Source organism: Hipposideros armiger, unplaced genomic scaffold, assembly GCF_001890085.2.
Source record: "Hipposideros armiger isolate ML-2016 unplaced genomic scaffold, ASM189008v1 scaffold_4, whole genome shotgun sequence".
Classification (NCBI taxonomy): Eukaryota; Metazoa; Chordata; class Mammalia; order Chiroptera; family Hipposideridae; genus Hipposideros; species Hipposideros armiger.
In genome coordinates this window covers 5,742,791-5,750,712 of record NW_017731354.1, presented here as the reverse complement: position 1 = coordinate 5,750,712, position 7,922 = coordinate 5,742,791, and the positions used below count along the sequence as shown (strand labels likewise).

General features: G+C 45.2%; 1 long non-coding RNA gene across 2 annotated transcripts in view; it reads right to left on the bottom strand.

The window, feature by feature from the left end:
• Nucleotides 1-7,011, bottom strand: part of LOC109383691 (uncharacterized) — a 26,268-nt gene extending 19,257 nt beyond the window's left edge. Inside the window, exons 1-2 of one of the 2 annotated variants that reach the window (XR_002124270.1) lie at nt 6,821-7,011; nt 5,390-5,474 (exon numbers count right to left, since the gene is read on the bottom strand). This is a non-coding gene — a long non-coding RNA (uncharacterized LOC109383691). The remainder of the gene's footprint in view (nt 1-5,389; nt 5,475-6,820) is intronic. The other variant, XR_002124271.1, reaches the window with a different exon arrangement.
• Between the last annotated feature and the right edge of the window lie 911 nt (nt 7,012-7,922).

Below are 7,922 nucleotides of genomic sequence, written 5' to 3'. Positions count from 1 at the left end.
CAAGATGCTGATGAGTGAGCAAAGCAAAGACCAGGGAAATCTATCTAAAATGGTCCCATTTTTGTATAATAAATAATAACCTAAAAACTCCAAATTCATGTATTGATATAAATATTTGTGCGTATGAAAGAAAAATTATTGAAAATGTAAATGCAATAAAAAGGATATGCTGCTTTTAGATACATGTTTACACATAGGAAAGTATAAAAATGGCCCATCTAGAAGATGAGTGAGAATCACAGTCGATGGGAACTGGGGGAGGGAGAGTTAACTGGTCTTTAGCGTTATTTCTAATGCCTTATTTCTTTGAGGAAAAACACACTGGAAGCAAATATGAGAAACACTAATGGCTGAGCCATGGGCGTAGGATTGTTTGTTACATTATTCTTTGAAATAAAACAAGAAAGTAAAATAAATATGACTATACATCCTATCTAACACAGTCAGACTGCTATAAGAGAGCACCATAGACTGGGTGGCTTATAACAACAGTTTATTTCTCACCAGTTCTGGAGGCTGGAAGTCCAAGATCAACCTTCTGGTGAGAGGCCACTTCCTGGTCCACAGACAGCAGTTCTCTCACTGTAATCTCACATGGTGGAAGGGACAAGGGAGTTTTCTGAGTCCTCTCTTATAGGGGCGCTAATCCCATTCATGAGGGATCACCTCCCAAAGGCCCCACCTCCTAATATCATCACCTTGAGAGTTAGGATTTCAATATATGGATTTGGGGAGTACATAAATATTCAGTCCACTGCACATTTTTTATATAATCTGATGTCATCAAAAGCATCTGTCCTGGGGGACATCCATAGATCTAGCATGGACAGTTTTCCCAACTGTACAATGGGCATAAATGATAACACTCACAACAGGAGCTGAAAGGGTCAAATGACAGAATACATGAGGAGGTCCCAACACTCAACCAATGTCAGTGGGTCCTGTCTCCTTAGGCATTTGCGTAGATATTTGCAAAGATGCTCTGGTACCCTTCTGAGGGGGAGGGCAGCGGATAATTTGGCCCAACTCTGAGGAATTCTCAGAAGGCTAAAGGCAGAGGGACTATCACAGGAAAACTACAGACCAATATCTGTTATGAATATGGATATAAAAATCCTCAACAAAAATATTAGCAAACTGAATACAGCACCTTATAAAAACAATTACACACCATGACCAGATGGGGTTTTTCCCAGGAATGCAAGGTTGGTTCAGCATCTGAAAATCAGTTAATGTAATACATCATATCAATAGAATAAAAAACAAAAAAATCACATGATCATCTCAACTGACACAGAATAAGCATTTGACAAAATTCAACACCCTTTCATGATAATAAAAATAAAACAACACTTAGCAAACCAGAAATAGAAGGGAACTGCTTCAACTTGTTCAAGGGCATCTATAAAAACCCCACTGCTCACATCATCCTTAATGGTGAAAGATTGGATGCATTTCCCCCAAGATCAAGAACAAGACAAGGATGTCTGTTCTCACCAATTCTACTCACCACTGCACTGGTTCTAGGGCAATTAAGCAAGTAAAAGAAATAAAAGACATCCAGATTGGAAAGGAAGAAGTAAAACTATCTGTGTTCATAGATGACATGATCTTGCATGTAGAAAGTCCTAAGGAATCCACTAAAAAGCTTTTAGAAATAACAAGGCAGTGCAGTGAGGTTGCAGGACACAAGCTCAATATATAAATATCAATTGTATGACAATGTACCCGCAGTGAACTATCCACAAATAAAAATTTTAAAACAATTATATTAACAATAGCAGTAAAAAAGAATACAATAGGTAGGACTAAATTTAACAAAAGATGTGCAAGACTTGCAAACTGAAAACTACAAACCATTGTTGAAAGACATTAAACAAGATTTAAATACTTGGAAAAGCATCTCATGTTCATTGATTAGAAGACGTAACATTGATAAGATGGCAATGTTACCCCCAATTATCTATAGATCCAATGCAATCACCATCAGAACCCCCGATGACTTCTTGACAGAAATTGAAAAACTGATTCTAAAATTCATGTAGAATCACCAGGGACCACAGTGGACAGCCAAAACAATCTTGGAAAAGAAGAACAAAGTAGGAGGACTCACACTTCCTGATTTCAAAACTTACTACAAGGCTACAGTCATCAAGACAGTGTAGTACTGGTATAATGATAGGCATATAAGGCAATGAAATAGAATTGAGACTGTAGAAATAAACCCATACAGCTAGGTCAACTAGTTTTTAACAAAGGTGCCAAGACCATCCAATGGAGACAGAATAGCCTTTTCAAAAAAGGGTGCTGGAAAAACTGGATATTCACATGCAAAAGAATGAAGTTGGACCTTTACCTCACACTATATACAAAAATTTATTCAAAATGTATCAAAGCCCTCTGTGTAAGAGGTAAAAGTATAAAACTCTTAGAAGAAAACAAGGAGTAAATATTCATGACCTTGGACTTGGTGATCCCTAACCTTTCTCACGATCTCTGATCGCTGTGCCCCAGCACAGTGCATGACATGGGGTAAGCACCAGCAGGGTTAAGGCTGCATGAACAGTGTTTTCCCTCCAGAGCAAGATTCATGTTTTGAATCCTTAGTGGGCAGACCCTGCTCTACCATGTGACCCACAAGTATGAACTCAGTCAGTTTCCACAATAGCCCCTAAGATGGGTGCTACTGCTCGAGCCCATTTTACAGAGGAGGACACTGGGGTTCAGAGGAGTTCAGCAACTTGCCCCAAATCACACAGCTCTAAATGACAGCTGGAATTTGACTCCAAGCCACTGGACTCTGGAGCCCGTGCTCTACCACCACTCACAAAAATATCAATCTGGATAGACTGCCGAGATGCTTGTCCTAAGGGGAATCAAGGATCCTCCAAGCAAAGAGAGGAGACCTGGGTTCGAGTCCCAGGCTGCCCCTAACATGCTGTGCATTGGGAGGAATCCCTCGTCCTCACTGGGACTCAGTTCCTCCATCCCAACAGTGAGCAAACTGGACGGGGTGGTCTCAGAGGCTTTTCCGACTCTGACCTTCTGTGATATATACGAGCCTTCAGATACACAAAGGTCCCTGTTAGCAGCTCTGTCCCACCTTGACAGTGACCCAGAGAAACAAAGCTAGTTGGCAGGATGGCCCATAGGAGAACAAGGAGGCCCAGGATGGGTGAAGGTTCCGGCAAACAGGCCCTCGGGATGGTGGTGGAAATTAGGGCAGTCTGTTGGGAGTACAACTTTGCAGCATATACCAAATGTAAGATCTACTGCACTTGACCCCAGCGATTTCCCTTCTAGGTCTCCATCTTACTAAAATGCTCTCACATGCCCCCCAAGACACACCCCAGGATGTTCACAGCAGCATTTGTCAGCTGTAATCCAAAGAAGCTGGAAACGGACTAAAGGTCCCCGGTGAGCACGTGGTTACATCAATTTCAGGACACTCCTCTGAAATCCTCTGCACAATTTCACCAGAAGGGGGTGGGTTTGCATGTTCTGACAAGGAGAGAAGGTCCTCAGATCAGCACCCCCAGGATGCGCGTCTTGACTACGCACTCACTCACACTGGATAATTCTCATAAAAAGATAAAATCTTGTTCCTCCAACAAAGAGTCCCAGGGACCCCTTGCCCAACTGCTAATGCCAGAGGTGAGAATGAAGAGAATGGGAAGCACTTGAAGAAAGCAAAGAATGGCGCCAATTAGAAGGAACAGCATTACACTGACCTGGGCATGAAATGGTGTCAAGTCCCCCATTGCTCCACATAAAAACAAGGAACAGCAAATCTCAAGACTATTTTGGTCAAGGGCTCAAAAGATGGGGAGACGGCTCGTTGGGTGAGAAAGAACAATTTAGGCAAAGTGGCAGAACTTACTTTAATACCCTGATTCAATGTTTAGTGATGGAAGCAGTCCCTTAAATGGCTCCATTATATTTTTCTTACTGAGGTGGGGTGGGGGGGCAGCATACCATGCTGGGAAGCTGTATTCAAATAAAAGGGGTCAGCCCCATGGACAAGACATTCATGGTAGCTTTGGCTGAAATAGCAAAGAATTGGGAAACGTTTCAATGTCAAAAAAAATGAAAGCCCCTCTAAGCCACAGGGGCCCATCCACCCCATGAAATATGTGCAACCTCTAGAATAAAGGACTCATAAACTCTGCGGAAATGTGGCCTTCTGATAGTATTTTAAGTGGAGAAAAAAGCAGGATACAAGACGCTAGCTGGCTGACAGTGCAAGTGTAAAAACCATACATTCATGAGGGCAGACAAGAGCAAGCATGGATGAGCCCTTAAATTCAGAAGGATGGTAAATGACTTTTGTTTTTGGTCTTTTAGTTTTATGGCTGTTGCCACAATATTGTTTGTGCAATTAAAAATGCTGAAATCAAATTAAAGCTACTTATAACTCAGACGTCTCAAGTGACATTTAAACAATCACTCATTGAACACTAAGCACGGAGTCTGGGACTGGCTGAGCTAGGATTTTTGGGTCCCAGAGACAGAAAGAGATAGAGCCTGTGCTTGAGAAACTCACAGTCAGGGACAGGAAGAGAGAGCTAGAATCTACACAGGTCATCACAACACAGTAGAAAGGCTTTGCACGAGACGAGCGCAGGAAATCATGATGATAATATTAAGAATAATAATGATGGTGACGACGTCCCCCATTCATGTAGCACTGTATTAGTCAGGATAAACCAGCTTATGCTGCAGTAACAAACAAACCCATGATCTCGGCGGCCAAGCTTCATTGCTTGTTCATGCTACCGTTCCTTGTAAAGTTAGCATGGGTGGAGGGGGAGGGAAAGAGGAGGTGACTTTGCTTATGATTGTTACAATAAGACCCCAGCAAACGAAGCAGCCACCATCTCAAAAGTTGCTGGTCACTGTGCCAGAAAGAGAATTTAGGGGGAGTCTTACCCCTACAGTTACATACTCTGGCCCAGGAAGTGACACCCATGATTTCTGCAGATAACTCACCAGCCAGGACTAATCCCATGCACCCACCTTCAAGGGGACAGGAAGTGCAATGCTACCATGCTCCTGCAAGTGAAGGCGTCAGAAATACTAACTAAATACTATCGCACATTACTAACTGTTGCAAACATTATTTCAGGTCCAAATGCATTACATATATTTAATTCAGATAACAACCATAAGAGGCGGTAGGGACTATTACCCCCATTGAAAAACTGAGGAAAGTGAGGCTCAGAGAGGTTAAGGGATGGACCCCAGGACACAGGGTAAGTGTTGGAACTCGCTCTAGAACCTGGCCTCGTAACTACATCGCGCTACTGAATGAACACGAAGAAGAAAACCTGTTGGGGCAGGAAGAGGTTCTAGAAGGGTGATGTGTGAGCTGGTGCTGACACAGCCTTACCATGGCCAGGACACACGCTCCACAGTCTGAAAGGATGCTCTCACCCAATCTCAGGTATCCAATATACTTGCCCAAAGTGCAGAACCTGAATATCACCAGGAGGAAACAGTCAGACAAACCCAGATGGAGGGACACTCTACGAAGCAACTGGCCTAAACAACTCAACAGCATGGCTGTGTGAAAGACAAAGGGACAAGTGGGGCACGGGGCTGACACACTGTCCCCCATGAGAGGAGAAGATCAGGCTACCTCGTTTCTTAGCTGGATACTGTATTTTCAGGGGACAGTGCTTTAAAGGCCTTTGCTGGGGCAATGGATGAACTTAGAAGGCGGACTCTATGTCAGATAACGGTATTGTATTTACTGTCCTCATTTTCATTATTATACTTGGATATGGAGGGGAAGGCGCTTGTTTTTAGATATTCTCTGAAATATGTAGGTGTGTGAAGGGTCATGATACCCACACTTTCTCTTAAGGGGGACAGCAATAATCATAACAGTACTAAATACATATAGAAAGAGAGATAAAGAAAATGAGACAAAATGCAAGCAATTGGTGAATACAGGTAACAGGAAACAGGCATCCTTTTTACTTTTCTTGCAGATTCATTTAGACTGTAACAGTGTTTCCCCCCAAAAAGTGTTTTTAAATAACAGGTGCTATGTGCTTCTGTCCCATTCATGTTCTCTCTTTCTCTTTCTCTCTCTCTCTCTCTCTCTCTCTCTCTCTCTCTCTCTCTCTCTCCCCCCCCCCGTGTGTGTGTGTGTGTGTGTGTGTGTGTGTGTGTGTGTGTGTGGTGTCCACCGTCTGGTTGGAGACATGGGCAGTCCTAACCCACCAGTCAGCCCTTTGAGGATTGGCTCAGCCTGTCCAAATCAGCCTCCTCAGTGGGTGCTCAGGGTTGTGGCCACCCAGCTCTGACCTTGTCACTTGGCACAGCCTCTCCTCCCTCCATGAACCTGCCCTAGGCTTTGTAGTCCTGCCTACCCTGCCTTCTCCTGCCCCTTTCCCACCAGTTTTTTTAAACCCGACTTTCCCCTCTTTGAAAAGGGAGAAATTGGGAGACCGTGTCTTATCACACACACCCCCTCCAGAGTGACACACGCTCTCCTCTGGGTGAACTCATGTGCACCTCCTCAGGGTGGGATCCAGTCTCCCCGCCCTCCTCTGGCCCCTTTCTCTGCCCACACGACCCACTGGGGGTCTGAGATGGTTTGGTAGGAATGTACAAGTATGTGGCCATTGGCTCTGTACAACCAATGGCCTAGTCCAGTATGAGTCCTGTATCAATTATCTATTGCCACAGTAACGATTTATAACAAACCACCTTAAAATTCAGTGGCTTATCTAACCACCATTGATCACTGTTCTCATGTCCACAGGTCAAACTGGCAGCTCTTCTGCTCTATGCCAGGCACAGCAGGACTCACCGATGTGCCCGTGGTCAGCTGTGGTACGACTGCCGGCTCGGCTCATCCCACCTGGGTCCCCTCCCAAGACCTCGGCTGGAACAACACGGCTGACCCTTCGGTGCTCCAGAACTGCCTCTCGTCTTCCAGCAAGCTGGCTCAGGCTTGTTCTCACATGGAGACAAAATCCAAGGAGAGTTGGCCAAGCGACTTACAAGTTCAAAGGGTGGGAAAATAAACAGACTCGCTTTGTGATAGGAGGAGCTGCAAAGTCACGTTGCCCGGGATACAGGAAGAGGTGGAGAACTGGGGCCAATTTTGCAAGTAATCTACCGAACAATGTGTGTGCCCCAGGTGCCCCAGCAGGATTGCACCCCAGATGCCCACGGTGGTCACCTGCTTGATAACGTACCTGCACGGGCTCCCTTCCCTTCTCTGCCATTGTGAGAATCTTCTCTAAGACGCAAAGGGTGGCAAGAAGCTGGTGAGAGGGGGAGGTGGCAGGGGGTGCACCGCGGATGGTAAGAAGGGCTAAAATTCTGGCGACATGGGGCAGGGACTTAAAACAAGCAGGACGTGGGTCTATAGCCTCAAGGCACTTGCTTCACCCTTACCTGGTGTGTCTTTGCCCCCCCCCCCAAAACAGGTGTCCAGGCCTGAGGGGGTTCAGCCTCCTGGGACCAGAGGCAGGACTGTGGCCTGGACACAGGCCCTGGGTGCCCAGCTGCCAGCCCGTGTCCAGCGGGGCCGGGGGCTGAGGCTCCCAGAGCTAGTGAGGTCCCCGGCTGGAGCACACCCCGCTGAAAATGACAAACGAACAGCATTACAGACCATTCCCACAATTACTATCAGTTGGCTGTAATATAAATATGCAAATTCCCTGAGCTTGAACTTTAACACCCTCTGTGGAGACCATTCATCTCTTTAAAGTATTAATTTAAGTTGTAAAAGGGCCCATACATCACCGTGTGTCATTTTGAAAACAAATATTAATCAATTTTACCCTCGGAATTGCTACGGCGGAGGTGGCCCCCACTACTGCGAACAAGGAGGCAGCGGCGAGAGATTTACATATTCATCCGAGCTTAAGGAAGCCCGTGATAATGCGAATACAACCCCGAAA